At 41.2% G+C, this 21,116-nt stretch overlaps 1 protein-coding gene across 1 annotated transcript in view; it reads right to left on the bottom strand.

The window, feature by feature from the left end:
- LOC100348313 (cadherin-related family member 4) overlaps positions 1–21,116 on the bottom strand; it is a 233,772-nt gene that overhangs the window by 210,586 nt on the left and 2,070 nt on the right. The gene's annotated exons all lie outside the window — the stretch shown is intronic.

A 21,116-nucleotide genomic window follows, 5' to 3' on the forward strand; every position in this document is an offset into this window, starting at 1 on the left:
AAGAGGACAGAATATCTCATAACTAATACAATAATGAAATTTTAAAGACAAAGTTTAAAAGTTAGTTTTGAGCTTCATTAAACTCTGCTATTTTTAAGAGCTTTTGGAGAGCACTGAATATTTTACATCAATCACTCATCATTGTTCTAATGTTTGGGATTGAAACAGCTTTTTCTTTCCAAGGTTTGCAAATATTTTTAAATCTACGTAGTAACCTTTTGTATTCAGACATTACATTTATATGCACCTAAGTATTGCACAAAATAACTACTGTGAATTATTCTGCAGGTAATATGGTCTGGACATGTTAAACACAGAGGGTTAGGAGCAGGTATTGTGTTGAAGGTTAAGCCAAAGCCTGGGGCACCTGCACATCATATCAGAGTAAGTGGGATTGATTCCTACCTCTGCATCCGATGCAGCTTTCTTGCAAATGCACACCTTGGATGTCAACAGGGTGGAACTCTATCACCCCCATGGGAGACCCAGATGGAGTTCCTGTGGGCATTTGGGGAGTGAGCCAAAAGATAAATGATCCTCTCTCTCTCTTTCTCTCTCTCTCCCATCACTCTGCCTTTCCAATAAGTAAAAAACAATAAACAAACAAACAATAAATAAATAAATAAACACAGAGAGTCAAAAACCAAAAAAAGAAAAGATTGCCAGGAGTAGGTGTTGGCCTAGCAGTTAAGACCACAGTTAAGATAACTGCATCCCATCCTGGAGGGACTGGGTTCCATACTTTACTGGTTCCTGATTCCAGCCTCTTGCAGGTGTGGATTTCAGGTGACAGTGGTGGCAACTCAGGTGTTTCCGTTCCTGTTACCCATGTGGGAGACCCGTGTTGGGTTCCCAGCTCTGGGCTTTGGACTCAGGTGGGCATTTGTAGAGTGAACCAGCAAATGAGTGCTCTCTTAATCTCTCTGCCTTCCAAATGAGTAAATAAATTTTTAAAATCTTGTTTAAAAAAGAAAGGAATGATACTTAAAACTACATGTAATTTGAATACAGGGTGATAGGGATTACAAAAAAATAGCTAAGTGAGCAATTTATTGCCCCAGTACTTGAGGAATAATTAGGATTGTACAAGTAGAGACTAAACAGAGGGGAAAGATATTCTATATGAGGGGTACATCCTTTGTAAATCATGAAAGAATCTTAGGAGTTTGGGAAGAGAAATATAGGATAATTCAGTCACACTTCCTTGATTGTTGGAAAGGTCTGATAAGAAACAACACAGGAGATTTAGATTTGGGCTGAGTTAACAATAAACATTTAATTGAAACTTTGGCAAAATTTCCTGGTACATTTCTCTCTTGGTCAATAGGTCAGTATGGTTAAAATATGTGACACTTTTAGGTAACCAAGGGAAAAGGGAGCAGATAAAAGAAAAAATATATATATATATATATATTTGTAATAAATTGAGAAGCATCTTGCATACTGTGCTAAAGGCTTGCATTTTAACTGTGGTCAACAAGGCGACATTGGAGGCATTTAAGCTGAGAAAAGACATGAAGAAACCTGTCATCCGAGGTATGTGCAGTGGTACTGTGTAGCTTGAGAAGGTAAAGGAGCCAAATCACACGAGACCAGGTCCTGTTACTTTGCTCTCATGTCAGTCTTCTTCCCCTTTGTACTAAAAAATTCCTTTTTCCTTCTGGTTCTGGAAACATAGGGCATCATACCTTGCTTGAGTCAATATTACCATTTGGATGTGGTTTATACCTGCCAAAACTCATGGGGAAATTTTATTAGCCATGTAGAGGTGTTGGGAGGTGAGACCTTTAGGAAGGATTGGCATGTTCTGGTAGAACGGGTTAGTTCTTATGAGAGTGGGCTGTTATAAAGGGTCTGGGCCCTTTTGTCCCTCCCCTCTTCCACACACATCTGCTTGCTTTTCCACTCTTCTGCCATGCATGGCACAGCATGAGGCACTTCCCAGGAAGGAGAGCAGATGTGGTCACACATCTTGGACTTCCAGCCTTCACAGCTGTATGTTAAATAAGCCTCTTCTCTATAAATGACACAGTTTAGGATGTTCTATGACACCGTCAGAGGAAGGATTCAGACAATTAGCTATCTGAGTTAATTATAACATCCTCTATCCCGGGCTACAAGGGATCAGAGAGTTGGGTATGTGTGCCTGGCATAGAATATTGGGCTTTCTGCTGGAGTACACTTGTCAGAGGCTGCAGCTGCAGAAGAACCAGCTTTTACCATCAGCATGAGCCACAAGCAACTGGAGTCCAAGTCCTGTGGGATAAGCTGGGCTGAGAATTGCAGGTTAGGACTGAAGAGGAGAGAGACAGTGGTTGCTGATAGAATTGTCTTTATATCTAATCTCCTAACACTAGTTCCACCCTATTCCCATTTTTTGCCTATATGACTGGGTATGAAAATGTTCCCAATTCCTCCCCTTCCTTCACCTGTGCCCTTTGTAGTGTGAGTTTTCAGTTTTCAGTTTTCCCATCAAGAGGCAGAAACTAGTCTCCATTCCTGGAGTGCAGGACAGGCACGTGACTTGCTCTGGCCCATAGAATGCGGCAGAAGCTACCACATACCAGCAATGAGACTGGCTTTCCAGAGACTTCGGGCAACTTGTTCTCCTGAACTCACGTCATTACTATAACAACAAACCCAAGCTAGTGCACTGGAAGTTGAGAGACAGCCCAAGTCACAGGTCAGCCATCAAGCCAGATGGCATCAGATGTGACAGGCCACCTCAAACACTGAGCAAAGCAAAATCAAATTTCCACTGAGATTTTAGGGCTATTTTTTTGTGCAACGTGATTGTATGGTGTATAATTGACATAATAAGTCAATAAATCTCAACTGGTTTGAGTAAACTACCAGGATGTGGAATTCTGACACAACTAAATGAAAGCTAATATAACCAATTAAGAAGGAATTTTGATAATTCATGGCCGGAAATGACAGGAATTCAACATAAAGAGAAATCAGAGAACCTAAAGCTGCTCTAAAAAGATAAGGACTTCAAGAAGAAAAAAAAGAACAAATAACATGGGTTATACACAAAATTGTTGAATAATAGGATGTGGTGTGGGAGTAAGGGGAAATATTAAAAATTATGCTAAGATTTTAATCTAGACAAACTGGGTGGTTGGTAATTAAAGTGGGGTTATAAACAGGCAGAGCAGGGTACTGAGAACACAATGAACATAATTTAGGTATTTTCTATGCAATGTCCCAAAAGACATAAGACAGAAGTCAGGAGAAGAGTGAACTTCAAAAGGAGTTGGCATTGCATGTTTCAAATGGTTATGGAAAGGTCATTGGATGGAGTATAAGATGAAGGCATGGGATTTCATAGTTAGCATGGACTGGTAGAACCTTTCAAGGCAATTTCAGTTAGAAAAATAAAGTGGAAATGTAAAATAAAGCACAATCTGCTTAAAAGCAGCTATTATAATAATAGCAACTATTATTATAATCTGAATACCTATTCAAAAGTGGATGTGTATATGTACTTAACTACTTTGAAAAGCAAAGATACTTACTCATTGACACATTCCTTCAATCAACATTTGTTTATTGTCTGCTTTTTTTAAAAAAAAAGGTTTATTTTTATTTATTTGAAAAACAGAGCTACAGAGAAAGGTAGAGACAGACACAAAAAGAAAGAGAGAGAGATCTCCCATCCACCGTTTCACTCCCCAAATGGCCACAACAACCACAGCTGGACGAGGCCAAAGCTAGGACCCAGGAGTTTCTTCTAGGTCTCCCATATGGGTGCAGAGGCTCAAATACTTGGGCCATTCTCTGATGCTTTCTCAAGCACATAAGCAGGGAACTAGATTGGAAGTGGAGCAGCCAGGACTCAAACCGGTGCCCATATGGGATGCCAGCACTGCAGGCTGGGGCTTTAACCCACTGTGCCACAGGGCCGGCCCCTTTGTTGCATGCTTCTTGTCACGTTTTTTGCTAATCATATTCCAAAGAAGAAGACAACATGTGGACATACACGTGAAATCCATAAAAAATGAAGTGATAGTGGAAAACACTTAAAAATATAAAACACAACATCATCATAAGAGAGAAATAATCAACTCAAGCATTCTAGCTTCCTGAAAGGTCAGGGATACATTGAGTTTTGAAACCTGATTTAACTCCTCCATTTGGATAAGCAGATATCAAAGACTAGCATTACGGAGTTGAACAGACTCCTGTCTATTCATTGACTTTATATTCTATTGAGGAAAGGGAGGGTTAGCAAGTGAAATGGTACGTGCTTTGTTTGGTGGTCATATGCATGTGAATAATGAGAGGAAGAGCCAGAAGTTTGGGAGTACAGTTTGTAAGAGAATGCACAGGAAATGGGATCAACGAAAGCTTTGCACACCTGACAGAAAGAGAGATGTGAAAAAGAGAACGTCTACAGATAGGCATAGGGCAAATACATTTAGCTGGGTGAGGTAGCGAGAGCTGGAGGTTCTGCTAGGCTCCTACACTCTCAGCTGCCTACACAGAGGAAGTGGTTAGCGTGCAATGGTTTAAGCCACCATCAGCAACACTGGCATCCCACAAAGGAGCACCGGTTGGAACCCTGGCTAAGCCGCTTTGGATCCAGCTCCCTGCTAATGTGTCTGGAGGAGCAGCAGAAGATGGCCCAAGTGTTTGGGATTCTGTACCCATTTGGGAGACCCAGATGAGGCTCCTGGCTCCTGGCTTTGGCCTGGCTGAGCCCTGGCTTTTGTGGACATTTGGGGAGTAAATCAGCAGAGAGATCTCTCTCCTTCTTGCTGGTTCACTCTCTTTTTCTTTACATCACTAGGCCTTTCAAATAAATAATATAATAAATCTTTTTTTTTAAAGGAAAGAAGTGGAACAGAAAGAAGCAGTAACAGCAACCATTTTTAAAGTCATAGTGACTCCATTTGCTTCTTATTGTGGTTTACACAATATTCTAGCTCTGATTAGGCAGAGTACCAAGTTCCTCCTAGGAAAAGCTAGCAATGGGTTCAGCAGAAGCAGGTGTGGCATGAGAGAGGGCAAGCATGTTCTCCCCACACATAGTCTTGGGTTATAGCAAGGAGAAGAGACTCTTTCCTCAGACCTGCCAGACGATGTTCAAAGGGTTGCTATTCCACACTGCCTTCCCTACCTTATCATGCATGTAACACATCCTTTCATCATTGTGAAAACAAATTCAATACTATGCTTACATATATGGCTGGGAGCCTGGTTGTAGCACAGCTGGCTAAACTGCCATGTGGAGCACCCATATTCCCTATTGGAATGCTGGTTCAAGTCCCATCTACTCTGCTTCCAACCTGGATCCCTGCTAATGTGTCTGGGAAGACACTAGGTGATGGCCCAAGTACTTGAGGTCCCTGATTCCCATGTGGGATACCTGTTTGGAGTTCCTGGCTCCTAGCTTCAGTCTGGCCCAGAACAGACTGTTGCAGCCATTTGGGGAGTGAACCAGCAGGTAGAAGACCTCTCTCTCCCCCTCACTATCCCCTCTCTTCCCAGTAAAGAAATACATCTTTAGAAAAAAATAACAGCTCTTCTGTAGTATATTATGGAATATTTGGAAGTAGGAAGTTTAAATGTCATCGTAAGGCAATGAATAAACATGTTGGCATTCTCTCATCAGATACAATTTTATTGTAAATAAATATTGAGTTTTGATTTTTGAAAGTCAATACTTAATTTGAAAAAAATATGAAAATCTAAGTATGAGTACAACCAAAACCATGTTCCTAGGAGGAAATCAAGTTCAAAAGACAGGATATTACTGAAATGAATTTCTCATTTCCCTCACTGGAAAGATCCTGTTTCTAAAATCATGAAAGAAAGGGTCTTATAAAGAGGAATCAAAAGTGGCTCAAATGTCAATGAAATTCTATTAAAGGGACATGGAATGACTTTCAACTGGTGGTTTTACCAGATCTAGAAAATGATGAATGGAGAAGCTACAGGTGAGGCCCTGGTGCAGAGCAGGGGGACTGTTCCTTAGGTCATCTCCTGCTGTCCAGCAGAGTGGTGTGCATGGCACGGAGCTCAGAGCACAGTAAATGCTGGCAGGTTCTTTGAATCGTCCTTGAGTGGGGAGATACCCTTGTCTTACATCCTCATCTTTTTCATATCAACCCTAAAGTAAAAATAGAACGCAGTGGAGAATAAGGTTTAGGACACAATTGGCATCATCATTTGGCACAAAAATACTTTCCCTTAAAGAGACAGCTGTAGATTGAAGCTGCCCAATATTCTCTTTATAGGTTTAGTCATTTCATATTCTGTGGTCAGAGTAGGAATCCAACCTCAAGGTATTCCATGCTGTTGATGCAGCTGCTAGTGCTGACTCATGACAGCCAAGGGGCTCAACTTTGAGGAAGAGAGAGAGAGAAGCCCAAACACAAGTCTTAATTTTCCAATATTCATATTCTAGTGGAAACTGAAATGTAATTGTCTAGATTAGGCTATTATGATGCACATGATCATAAAGATGTGGCAAAATTGCTGGAACAACTCTCAGGGGATAGTGATTATTCTCTGTGGGGAAAATCTGAAGGCCTTCCTGGAGGTGGTGACAATTTGGATGTGCAGTGTGAACGCATAGAAGGGACGTACAGAAGCTATTGAGACAACACATATGTCATGTGAGGTGAAAGAAAAGTAACTCTACATGAGGATGGTATCAGGGAACCGAGGGCAACGGGGTCCCAGTGGTCTCTGCACATTATTGAGGATTTGAAACCAGCTCCTTGAGGAGTGAGAAGCCATCAGAGGTCCTTAAATATGGCTTTTTAGAAATCAAATTTTAAATTTTACTTTCAGAAAGATTCTTAAATTTTATATTGAGAGGGGTTAGTCATGGAGCAATGTAAAACAAATGTCAAATATTACAGACACTTCAGTAAGTGGCATTGGACTGTGTCATGAAAAATCAAAATCCGTATGTACAATCATCCAGTGCTTTTTGTTTTGAACCTGTGCAACCCGTTTTCCCTTGCTTTGGTAAAATGGCCAAGTTGATCCAATTCGTATCACAGCTGGACAGAGTTCACACAGCTCTGGGCACATGGTAGGTGCTCAATGAACTTTCTGCCACCAAAGGATTTTATGCTCCAGGTTGTTATGAAGATAAAAGGTAATTGATACATTTAAAGTTCCTGGTATATATCCTGGCATATGATGAAGTACAATGTTTCATTTCCTTTTCTTTTTATCTTTAACTGAAATAAGTAGGTTGTTTGATGTTTGTTTTTATGCGGATAGGCAAAATCATTACTCATTTTGAAAGTGCCACTAGGAAATCTTGGGGATTAAGCAGTATGATGGAGAAGGGGGAAAAACAAGGGAAAGTAATAGCGATATGTGATATCTATTCACCCAACAGGCAAGAGTTTTGTAATGGATTGCTGACCTCTGCATTTTAAATACAAATACATGTAGAATAATTTCAAAATAGTTTATAAATGTGATCATGAGTGACAAACATTATTTAGTAAGTTGAGATTTAAAAACAAATTACAGAACAATTCTGTAGGCTGATCATATTTCAGGGAAAAAGTATACATTATTACACAAATGGAATCCTGTTTAAATGACATACACCAAAATCCTGATGTCATCTCTGTGAGTGTGTGTTACTTTTACTTTTACCTTCTATTGGTCTGCATTCTTCATATTTTTCAAGTCGCATGTATGTATTATTGGTATTATAAATGCAAAATGGTAACACATGCACATACACATTCTCATCAAGCTACTCACTCTACACTAAGATAATACACCGATATTATCATTAAAAAACAAAACACCCGTTCCTTGAACGCATGGATCCAGCACGCACAAAAAATAAGGAGTGGTGGCTTTCCTGTAATGAAGACAAAGCTGGCATTGAGAAAGTGCAGGAAGGGTGACCGCAGAGACGTGCCAAGCTTACTCAGAGTTACCCACTACCAATGCTGCAGCTGTACGTGGACTGCACAGGCAATCTGGGAGGCTTAATATTAAGCAAATCAAGATAAATCTCTCTCTTTACCCACACAGCATTGGAAGCAAAAGGAATCAGGGACCAGGCTGATAAATAGCATAAAATTAAACCTCAGCATGTCACACCTTCAGCCACTAAGGACATGTTTCCAGAGACTCCAGCTGGAGTCAAGAAAGCAAGCTTGTGGCATTTTTTAAGTGATAAATTGCAGGTTTTATAAGATTATGAAGTGGATTAATATGGAGTTAGAAAGAGACTCATTCCAAGTTGCACAAAGAAAGACTGGTAATGTTCAGGAGCAAATTGCCATGTGTCTTGTACGTGGGAACTCAGATTTTCTCTTTTAAACACTTTACGGACATTTTGTATTTGTATATATGATGTTTGCTGCTTAGATAATCCCCAGGCTGAGAGGCAACATGTGGAAAAACACCAACTGAAATTCCCTGCTAATCCAATACATCACGTTTAATTTCTGCTCTCCCTCAAGTAAATCTTGTTGTTCTAAGCTCAGCCATACAGTGCTACCTGTCAAATCCTATAAACCCTATTTTTTTTTCTGTATTAAATACTTAGGTTCATACATTAGAGAGTGATGAGATTCAGTAAAAAGGACCAAGAATCATTTAAAATCACTCCCATGCCCATCAGTTTATGGCTCTATAAATCTCAGCATTTTGCCTTCTTGCCATCTAGCAATTTTTGCTTTCATTTTCTCTGCATTGGGTAAGACAAGAAGTTGCATCTCGGTAGCCCCAGAGACTCTTATGGACCCCCAAATTTGAGGATGCTCAAGTCCCTTATATAAAATGACACAGTGTCTGCACACAACCTATACACATTCTCCCATATAGTTTAAACCATCTCTAAATAACATATAATACTGAATACAATGCAAATGCTGTGGGCATGTAGCCATTTCACTACATTATTTAGGGAATAATGTTGAGGGAAAACCTCTGTACATGTTTAGTACAGATATAATTTTGTCTCTAATATTTTTGCTCTGTGGTTGATTAAATCCACTGATGGGGAACCCCCAGAGATGGAGATTCAACTCCATGTGTGTGTGTTTGTGTGTGTGCACATGCTTGTGTGTACACATACATATGTTATGTACATATACATTCACATACATATATACCTACATGTATTTTCATGTGTAACTTCAGCAATACAACATATTTTCTTAGCAAAATATGAGTAAATCTATGCCATATAAGCAAATCATGCCATAGAAGCAATCATTCTGAAACTGTATATTCATGTCATTTCCATGTTTGAGTAAAATAAAAATTCTATGATAAACATATTTGCATACGTGTTTCTCTGTACATATAACTAGAGTTAGACTCCTCAGCCTTGCTACCAAGAACTAATACTGATACTTATAACAATACCTAAGTCCCTGACATCACTCAGCCTGGCCCAGCCTGATGTCATCTGTGAGCGACAGCTCAGCTCAATATAAACACCACTCCATTTGGACTTTCTGCTTGTCTGGATTTTAATTTTGGCCTCAGCCATGACCACCAATTTTTTCTAATTCCAGAGAATCTTGATGTTTATTGGATGGTGTTAATGACTGACCATCAAGTAGGGAGTCTCAGTCTGTCCTGGCATTAATCCCCTGAAATGTGTAATTCTATCCGTCAAGGTCGCCTGGCTTATGCCATGAAGAAAAGCCATATGAATATCCTAGATTTTGGCAAGATAAAAGCTATTTCTTTTCACTCCACAAGTCCATGGACAGGCATGACAAGGACCATCTCAGAGCAACATTGACATGCTCATATTTTAGTTCCAGTTGGAGTCAAAGGAGAGAAAGTATCCTTGTTGTCTTACAGGAGGAAATCAAAATACAAAAAGCCATAAGCAAACTAGGAAAGATGAGCCATTGACACAACTTCTCATATATTGTCAGTGAAAAATCAACTTCAAGCCATCCTGTTTTGAAGGCAACTTGATCATATGTTTAAAGAACTTCAGGCACCAGTGTCATGGTGCAGTGAGTTAAGCAGCTTCCTGCTACATGGGCATGCCGTATGAGTTCCAGTTCGAGTCCCAGCTGCTCCACTTCTCTCCCAGATCCCTGCTAATGCAACTGGGAAAGCAGTGGAAGATGCCCTAAATGCTTGGGCACCTGCCACTCATGTGGGAAACCCAGCTGAAGTTCCATGCTCCTGGATTCCAATTGGTCCAAGCCTGGTCCCTATGGGCATTTGGGGAAGTGAACTAGTTTGTGGAAGTTGTCTCTGTAATTCTGCCTTTCAAATAAATCAATCTTTAAAAAAATTTTTTTAAAGAGCTTCAGAAATAATCATCACCTTCACTTTACTTAATTCTTTCTCTGGAGATTTAAGTATAGAAAAAATTGGGGCCTTCTTGAACTTTTTGTTCCAATGAAATAGTTGGAACTCTTTTTCAAAATTGAGAAAATTAAATTTTAAATAGTGCTATCTGAATTGTGTCGTGCATGTATTTGGGAGAGAAAAGGACCCTCAAAGTAGCAGGCATTGACTGTTACAGATTGCATTACCAGTCACAAATGCTGCCTGCCCCTCCCTGGAGCAGGACTGCATCATCCACAGCCATAATGCTGGCTTGGCCACGTGACTCGGTGTTGCAGATGGACCACACACAGGTGTGAGAGGCGCATGGAGTCTGCACAGCCATCTGAAGTCCCTCCGCCCTGTGGACTCTGCTCCACCTCCAGCAGAGCTTTCTATCAAACTCCCAGTCTCAGCCAGCGAAGCCCTCGCTCTAGATCCAGACCTCCCTCTCACCCACCACTTGCCAACTAGTGCCGACCTGCATGTTGCTCTAGAAATCTCCAGGGTTGTGCCAGTGCTTGTGCAGTTATTCACCGTCTTGGTTCCTGCATCTACTCGGACATGATCTTCACAGAGACACGATCTTCCTTGGTCATCTATTTAATACCTTAAACCTTTCCCTTGAGTTCTTTATCATCTAACTTTTTTCTCATTTCTAAAACCATTGATTTTGTTTTAAAAATGTACATACACACGTGTGTTTATATATATTTATATATACTTATTGCCTTGGGTAACTTGCTGCTGTGTTCTAAAGGCTCAGGAAAGCACCTGACATATAACATCTGCTCAATAAATAGGTGTGAGTTATAATAATGAATTTCGTAGCCTAGAGCAGGGCCGAGGTTTACATTCTTAAATAGTTTGCTTTCTTGCTATCGGCATTCTTGTAATTACAGACAAGCAGAAAATGATGGACTCCTGGAAATATACGCAGTACTTCAAAATAAGGATACAGACTTCATAGACACAGCAATGATATCAGCATATCTGTCAAAACAGCTGCATTAGCTATCGCAGCCTTATGTTACCAGTGAACATGAAGCCATGTTGCAGTGGGACATAGCAGACTGAACGCACATCATTGCACAGCTAGCACAGTGCCTGGCTCCCAAGTTCCTAATGGAGTCTCAGTAAAATGCATGTACCTGTGGATTATCACGAAGATTGCATTAGAAATCCAGAGGCTGGTGTTAAGGCCCAGCAGGCTAAGCCACACGTGGAACACCTGGGTCCCATATCAGAGCACTGGTGTGAGTCCTAGCTGCTCCATTTCTAATCTAGAAATAGATAGATTTACTCCCCAGTTGCCTGAAACATCCAGGACTGGGGACAAGGCCAAAGCCAGGAGCCAGGAACTCCATTCGGGACTCCTACATAGGCTGCAAGAGTCCAAGTACTTGGGCCATCATCTGCTGCTTTTCCAGGCACATTAACAGATAGCTGAACAGGAAGTGGAGCAGTCGGGACACAAACTGATGCCCATTTGGGATGCCGGCATTGCAGGCAGTGGCTTTATCCCCTGTGCTACAATGCTGGCCCCATGTGTTGCTTTCTTCATCACAGGAATATACATATGTTTAATTTAAATTGAAATGGTTGTTAGAAAAATGCATTACAAATATCAGCTCCACTTTCTGTCCTGTATGAAATCCATCTCTCATACTGAGCCACTATCTTGAAATCACAGGAATTTTACTTGAAGTACTCATAACAAGATTTTTTGGTTTTTTTTTTTTTTTTTGGCCTTTTTTTAAACTCACAAATTGATTACATAATACATTTTCTCCCACAAAACATGATGCAAAGTTGGTTGCAAAAAAAGTGTATGTAAGAAAAAAGCAAAATATATCTGAATGAAAACTTAGGACTGTAAACAAGTGAAGACAAGTGGGGAAATGTGGGAATAGGTTTGGCCTTGATTAAATATTCCCATACTCAGCCCAACCCCTGGGATTACTTACTGGAACCCCTGACAAATACCTAATTATAAAAAAAAAAATGCTATTCTTACTAGGTGAGTTCAGTAATTGTTTCTGTCAACACTCCCTTTAAGGAAGTATTATGATGATACTAGTTTGTGATCTTTTCACTTTCCTTATTTATGTCCTGCTAGGTTTCCAGCTCAAAATGATGAACAATTCTGAAAAGGTGGGGAGAAGGCAGAACATTCAGAGTTCACCTACAGACAAGCAAATATCCTGTATCACAGCGTTCATTAGTATTCCCACAAATCCATCCTCCAGTTCTACACTGGTAATAGAACTCCCAATATTTGCTTGTGCAAGTGGATCCTGAGACACTACTTGTAGTCACCTCCCCTCTAGCTGGGTTTGGACAGGTGACTAAGTTACAGCTAGTGGAGCCGTGCCTAGGCTCCTTGGAATGCGTTCTTACGGAAGGTGTTGTTCCTTCTTTCCTCTTCCCAGCTCTCTGGAATATAGACCTGATGATGGTACCTTGAGAAGTCATTTTCTCCCATGACATGGAATGAAGAGAATTTAATGCAATCACAAAAGAGGAGTCCCCATTTCTGATGACTCCTGAATTACCAGGCCAGAGAGAAAGCAAATATGTCAGAATCCATGGTTCAGTGGTGCACCTAATGGTTCATTAGGCAGCACCTAATGTGGAAGCTAAAGCCCATCCCCCTACACACACACACCTTGAGAGAGACTCATGGGAGAGTAATGTCTATGGGGTCTGAAAGCAACAATGTTAAAGCTGTAAGTGGGGTATGCCCAGTTAACCACTCCAAGATTGAAATACTTTTGCTGCAGGGAAAGTTGATTCTTTGAGGAAAGCCACCTAAAAACAGATGAAACCAGGGCTGGTGCTGTGGCATAGCTGATAAAGCCACCACCTTCTTTGCTGGCATCCCATATGGGTGCAGTTCAAGTCCTGACTGCTCTACTTCTGATCCAGCTCCCTGCTAGTGTGCCTGGGAAATTGTCAGAGAATGGCCCAAGTACTTGGGTTCCTGCACCCACATGGGAGACCCTGAAGAAACTTTAGGTTTCTGGCTTAGTTCTGGGCCAGCCATGGCCATTGTAGCCCTCTGGGGAGTGAACAAACAGATGGCAGATCTCTCTGTCTCTCTCCTTCTCTCTCTCTGTAACTCTGCCTTTCAAATAAATAAGTAAATAAATCTCTTTTTTACTTGCTAATAAGCTTTCTTTTTTCCCCCAGAAACCTCTTACTTAAGGTGTACAAACTTCATGCATTTTAAATACAACTTTGGGAATATAGTGATCCTTCCCACCATACCTACCCTCCCACCAATACTCCCACCTCTCTTCCTCTCTCTTGTATTTCCATTCTTATTTTTTACTAAGATCTATTTTCAATTAACTTTAAACACATATGATTAACTCTATAGTAAGTAAAGAGTTCAACAAGTTGTATGAAAAAAAATAAAGATTACTCAACAGTTGTGAGGACTATTCAAACTCCTTGCATTTTGAAGTGCTAATTTCATTTTTTTTTTTTTTTTTTTGACAGGCAAAGTGGATAGTGAGAGAGAGAGACAGAGAGAAAGGTCTTCCTTTGCCGTTGGTTCACCCTCCAATGGCCGCCGCGGCCGGAGCACTGCGCTGATCCAATGGCAGGAGCCAGGTACTTATCCTGGTCTCCCATGGGGTGCAGGGCCCAAGCACTTGGGCCATCCTCCACTGCACTCCCTGGCCACAGCAGAGAGCTGGCCTGGAAGAGGGGCAACCGGGACAGAATCCGGCACCCTGACCGGGACTAGAACCCGGTGTGCCGGCGCCGCAAGGCGGAGGATTAGCCTAGTGAGCCGCGGCGCCGGCCCTAATTTCATTTCTATACATTACCTTTTAGGTGCTCTACTAGTTATCACAGATCGGGGAGAACATATGGTTTTTGTCCATTTGGGACTGGCTTGTTTCTACCAGTGTGATGTTTTCCATTTCCATCTATTTTGTTTCAAATGACAGGTTTTCATTTTTTTTATCATTGTGTAATATTCCATGGCATACTTATCCCATATTTTCTTTATCCAGTCTTCAGTTGATGGGCATTTGGGTTGATTCCGTATCTTAGATATTGTGAATTGAGCTGCAATAAACATGGGAGTATAGATAACTCTTTCATATGCTGATTTCATTTCTCTTGAGTAAATTCCCTGGAGTGGGATGACTGGATCTTATGGTAGGTCTATATTCATATTTCTGAGGTAACTCCATACTGTATTCCACAGTAGTTGTATCGGTTTACATTCCCAACAACAGTGGATTATGGTACTTTTTTCCCCACATCCTCACCAACATTTGTTGCTTGTTGATTTCTGTATGAAAGCCATTCTAACTGGGGTGCAGTGAAACCTCATTTTGGTTTTGATTTGTATTTCCCTGAGGACTAGTGATCCTGAACATTTTTTCTTGTGTCTGTTGGCCATTTGGATTTGCTCTTTAAAAAAAATGCCTGTGTAAGTCCTTTGTCCATTTCTTAACTGAATTGTTTGTTTTGTTGTTGCTGAGTTTCTTGATCTCTTTATATATTCTGGTTATTAATCCTTTATCAGTTGCAGAGTATGCAAATATTTTCTCCCATTGTGTCAGTTGCCTCTTCATTTTGATGAGTATTTCTTTTGTAGTACAGAAGCTTCTCAATTTGATGTAATCCCATTTGTAAAGTTTGGCTTTAACTGCCTGTGCCTCTGGGGTCTTTTCCAAGAACTCTTTGCCTATACCAATGTCTTGCAGAGATTCCCTAATGTTCTTTAATACTTTGATGGTATTGAGTCATAGATTTAGGTCTTTAATCCATTCTGAATGGATTTTTGTGTGAGTGTAAGATAGGAGTATTAGTTCATGCTTCTGCATGTGGAGATTCAATTTTCCCAGCACCATTTGTTGAAGAGACTGCCCTTGCTCCAGGGATTGATTTCAGCTCCTTTGTCAAAGAAAACTTGGTTGTAGATGTGTGGGTTGATTTCTGGCAATTATATTCTGTTCCATTGATCCATCCATCTGTTTTAGCACCAGTACCAGGCTGTTTTGATTACAGCTGCCCTGTAGTATGCCTTGAAATCTGGTATTGTGATGCTTCCAGCTTTTGTTGTTGTTGTTGTATAAGATTGCTTTAGCTATTTGTGGTTTCCTGTGTTTCCATATGAATTTCAGCATCATTTTTTCTATATCTGAAAAGAATGCCCCTGGTATTTTGATTGCTATAGCATTGAATCTTTAAATTGTTTTCAGTAGTATGGATATTTTGATGATATTGATTCTTCCAGTCCTTGAACATGGAAGATTTTTCCATTTTTTTGTGTGTCTTCTTCTATTTCTTTCTTTAATGTTTTGTAACTCTAATTGTAGAGATCTTTGACATTTTTGGTTAAATTTATTCCAAAGGATTTGTTTTTTTAAAAACTATTGTGAATGGGATTGATCTTAGAAGTTCATTCTCATATATGGCATTGTCTGTGAATATAAAGGCTATTGATTTTTCTGTGTTGATTCTATATCTTGTCACTTTACCAAACTCTTCTATGAGTCCCAATAGTCTCTTAGTGGATGCTTTTGGATCCCCTATATGTAGAAACATGTCATCTGCAAATAAGCGTTGTTTGATTTCCTCCTTCCCAATTTGTATCCTTTTGATTTCTTTTTCTTGCCTAATGGCTCTGGGTAAAACTTCCAGGACTATATTGAATAGCAATAGTGAGAGTGGGCATTCCTGTCTGGTTCCAGATCTCAGTGGGAATGCTTTCAGCTTTTCACCATTCAATATGATGCTGGCCATGGGTTTGTTATAACTTGCCTTAACTGTGTTGAGTAATGCTCCTTCTATACCCAATTTGCTCAAAGATTTCATCATGAAAGGGTGTTGTAATTTATTCAGTTCTTTCTTTGCATCTGTTGAGGTAATCATGTGATTTTTGTTCTTCAATTTGTTAATGTGATATATCACATTGATTGATTTGCAAATGTTGAACCATCCCTGCATGCCCAGGATAAATTCCACTTGGTCTGGGTGGATGACCTGTCTGATGTCTTGGACCTGTCTTGGATTTCATTGGCTAGTATTTTATTGATTTTCATGTCTATGTTCATCAGGAAAATTGATCTGTAGTTCTCTTTCTCTGTTGTATCTTTTTCAGGTTTAAGAATTAAGATGTTCCTAACTTCATCAAAAGAAGATTCCCTCCCTTTCAATTGCTTTGAATAACTTGAGAAGAACTGGAGTTAGTTCTTCCTTAAGAATTTAACAGTGAAGCCATCCAGTCCTGGGCCTTTCTTTGCTGGGAGGGTCTTTATTACTGATTCAATTTCTGTTTTGGTCATTGGTCTGTTTAGGTTTTCTATATCTTCATGGCTCAATTTAGGCAGGTTGTATGTGTCCAGATATCCGTCCATTTCTTTTAGGTCTCCCAGTTTGTTGCCATACAGCTTTTTGTAGCTATTCCTGATGGTTCTTTTTATTTCTGTGGTGTCTGTTGTTACATTTCCTTCTTACCTCTAATTTTATTAATTTGGATCTTCTCCCTCCTTGTTCTGTTTAGTTGGACTAATGGTGTGTCAATTTTGTTTATTTCTTCAAAAATCAGCTTTTCATTTTGCTGATCTTTTGTAATTTTTTAGTTTCAATTTTGTTTATTTCTTCTGTAATTTTAATTATTTATTTTCTCCTACTAGTTTTGGGTTTGGTTGCTATTGTTTTTCTAGGTCCTTGAGATGCACTGATAGCTCATTTTTTGGTGCCTATCCAATTTCTTGATGTAGGCCTAGAGCTGCACATGAATTTGTCTTCCTGAGTAAACATTCAAAGACCCTGTTGCATTCCAGAAACAGCCACTGTAGGTGTAACATCAGCAGACAGTTCCAAAAACTTCAGCCACCTGAAATGCAGGTCACAAAATGATGATGTTCATAATGGTAACATTGATCAATCCGCCTTTGCTTCCACATAAAAAGACAGAAAAGTCAAGATCATGCAACTGAGCATCCTTGATTCCACACTGAAATGATATGACTTCAAATAATCTGATACGTCCTTGACCAACCCCAGCTCTTCCCTATGGGAGACTATTTCACCAAGGTGACAGCAGTCTTCAGGGGCAGCGTTGGACTCAGGAGGGCATTTTCTCTGCTTTTTAGACATATGGACAGCTTCACAGATACACACAGTTGTCAGAGACCTGGAGACAGAGTCTGAAGGTTCAAACCTATACACAAAGGTGACCGAGGTGTATCTCCATCATGAGAACTACACATCCCTTTAAAAAAAAAAGATTTATTTTACTTATTTGAAAGACAGAGTTACAGAGAGAGAGGGATAGACAGTGGAGACAGAGAGAGATCTGCCATCTGCTTATTCACTCCCCCAAATTGCCACAATAGCCAGGGTGGAGGCAGGCTTAAGCCAGGAGCTTCATCCAAGTCTCACATTAGGGTACAGGGACCCAAGCACTTGAGCCATCCTCTGCTGCTTTTCCAGCACATGAACAGGGAGTTGGATCGGAGGCAAAGCAGCTGGGACTCTAACTGTTGCCCATATGAGATGCTGGCACATCAGGCAATGGTTTAACCCACTACACCACAATGCTGTCCCCTATACATTGTATTAATAACTCTTTAGTGCCAATATCTAACCTCATATTTGGGAAACCTAGAGCTGGAGTTTCAAATTGGGCAACTTTAGAGCTCATCTTCTCTCAGCTCTGCACAGCCAGAAAACGCCCCTGGATCTATATGAGCCAGTGAGAGCTATTCTGAATCTACACACAAAGCCAATCTTCCAAAGCTGCATTGAAAAATAAAATTACCTCTCTAGGTCAGCACCTCTTGCAGGTTTCTGAATTGGTTAGCGGAGGCAGGGTTATTTCCCCAGGGACTGCAGGGGGCAGCACTGCAATCATTATTCTGTCTTATGCTGTTAGCATGTGCCCTTACTTACTCTGCCTGCTTCATTTTCACCACATTTCTGCCAACAAATTCATCCCTCAGGCTTTTCCCAGAAGAGTTTCTCCCCAGGGTTGGACTACAAACTATAAAGAAAAGAAACCCAATGAAGATCTGCCGTGGCTCTCTCCTTACATAGGCATTTGCTAGAAATGCACCTGGCATTGGCTTCCTCTGCCAGGTCTGATTCCTGATCCCTTTAGGCTGGGTTTCAGTTTGCTTTGTGCCGCTGTAACAGAATACCTGAGGAGAGGGCACTTAAAAAGATCAGAAACGTGCTGGCTCACAGTTCAGGAGGATGAAAGATCCCAGATGGAGAAGCTGCATCAGAGCATGATGGGAGACATCTCATGATTCTGCCCCAAACCCCTATGATTTGTACATACAGGACCCAGCCCCTCCTCTGTATCCCTTAGCCCCAGGTGTCTTTGTCTGTCCTTTAGGATTAGCCACTTATCAAGAGGAATTCACTCGAGTGAGGGAATGGAACAGCTGGCCCTCCAAGGTTCTAATCACCAACTCCAGAAAGCATTTGCTTCTCCAAAAGATAAATCTTGTTGGCCAGTATTGTCCAGAGGGGGCTATTCAGGGGAATTCTAGGTCCATGAAAGGAAACACTAGGTCTGGGGCAGAAGGTAACTTCCACTCACATGTAACTGAAGCCCACCTGGGCACCAGAAATTCCCTCAAGAGCATGGCATCACTGACCCATCAAAGAAAGGTCATGAGCACCACTGACCAACCAGGAACTTGGATGTGAACTGAATGTGCATCTCTCAGCCCCAATTTTAATATTTAAGAACCATCCCTCCTAACTTGTCAGGGAACCCAGGAACTAGGCAATCACTATCCAGCACCTTGCTCTGTACTTTGCAATAAATACCAACTTTCTTCCACTACCCCAGTGAAGTGACTGGCTTCATGCGCATCAGCAAGTGGATCCAGGTTTGAGTGCCCTGTAGCAATGCCTCCAACTAGTATGGGGGTTTGTTCTGTAAATGATGGAAGAGCACACACCTGCACATGCATGAAGACTGAGGGGGAAGGGGCACTGAGCTCATCTTTTATGAGGATGCCATTCCAGAAATAACAAACCCACTGCTGTGATAACAGCAGGAAGGGTTCTGCCCTCATGACCCAATTACCTCTCACAGGTCCTACCTCTCAACCCTGTTGCATAAGAGACTGTTTCCAACACTTGAACTCTGGGAGGCACATCCAACCTCAAGCTATGTGATAGATTTGATGCAGTGTGAATAGGTAGGCAGCTAGCCAAGTCCAAATGAGCTGGAAGCCTTACAGCCCTGCGATATAATGTTCTCTCTTTACCTGACAGTCAAGAATGCCCACCATCTCAGGATGCCCCTGTGTCTCATCCGGAACCAAGAAGGGGAGACGCCAAGATTATATAGATATTAAACTCTACGTGGAGGTACCATAAAATTCTCAGACTGCAGCATGCATGCCAAGGTACTCTCCCTACCTCATAAAAGAGGCTGAGAACAGGGGAGAGCCCTTTTTGGTTCCAGAGCATGGTGAGGGTGCTTTTCTGTTTTTTTCCTCTTTGTGTCTGTCTTTGGACAGCACTCTGGCCCACTCCTGAAGGGTATTTCTGCATGTGGGGTGACCCATACTCACACATGAATGTGTGTTTTTTCTTTTACTGCTGAATAAATCATGTTCCCACTCGTGTACAGTGCAATACCTCTGCCTACAATCCTTATTTCTATGTGAGGCAAGAATCTGGGATAAAATCTAAGATTCCCAGGCCCCTGGTCACCCTGAGCTTCTCTTTCTTTCAAAATTTACACTTTTCCTTTTTTCATACTGTTTTAAAGTACTGTAGTTCTTTGGGACTTTTCAAATAGAATGTTCATATTATGTATTTTATGTGCTTTATCTCATTGTAAAATAAGTGAGTAAGAAAACCAAGGTTTTGGATTTTAAAAGAAGCATCTCAGCTGGTGCCACGGCTCACTAGGCTAATCCTCCGCCTAGCGGCGCCAGCACACCAAGTTCTAGTCCTGGTCGGGGCACCGGATTCTGTCCCGGTTGCCCCTCTTCCAGGCCAGCTCTCTGCTGTGGCCAGGGAGTGCAGTGGAGGATGGCCCAAGTGCTTGGGCCCTGCACCCCATGGGAGACCAGGATAAGTACCTGGCTCCTGCCATTGGATCAGCGCAGTGCACTGGCCACGGCGGCCATTGGAGGGTGAACCAACTGCAAAGGAAGACCTTTCTCTCTGTCTCTCTCTCTCACTGTCCACTCTGCCTGTCAAAAAAAAAAAAAAAAAAAAAAAAAAAAAAAAGAATCTCTTGTTTCCAGGACTGGCTCTGCCTCTATATGTATAACTCTGGGAAACTCACTGAACTTTTTGGTTCTCTTTTTGTCCACCTTAGAATTGATGTGGGTGAAGGGTATTGATTTTTCACTCTAGGTCCTTGTCATGCACAAAGATGAACATTCTTGGTGCTGACACAAATAAGGGTCATAAAGTGATAAGATTTATTTAAAAGGTGAGAAAGTGAGTGCACACCAACACACACACACATGAGCAAGGGTTGCCCCAAACAGACACCCATCATGAGTGGGCAGTGGCCCAGATGATCTGCCTGATAGGAGTAGGACTGATGAAGGGAAACAAGGAGAGATTACCTGGCAGCCCCTCCAGCTATAGTCAAAGATGGAAGAAAAGGAGAGAGAGAGCTCCTCCCACTGTTAGTCTTTTTTATGAGCTTGGGGGAGGTGCCTCCAGGTGTGAAGCCAACTGGGAATTATATGGCAGTTCCACAAATGTCACATGGAGCTCAATCTCCATATTTTCATGGTATTTCTTTAGGTCTTGGTTGAAGCAGTTGCATCCTGGGAAAGGGGGTATTTTGATTGACAAGCAAG

The sequence above is a fragment of the Oryctolagus cuniculus genome, chromosome 3, assembly GCF_964237555.1.
Source record: "Oryctolagus cuniculus chromosome 3, mOryCun1.1, whole genome shotgun sequence".
NCBI classification, from domain to species: Eukaryota; Metazoa; Chordata; class Mammalia; order Lagomorpha; family Leporidae; genus Oryctolagus; species Oryctolagus cuniculus.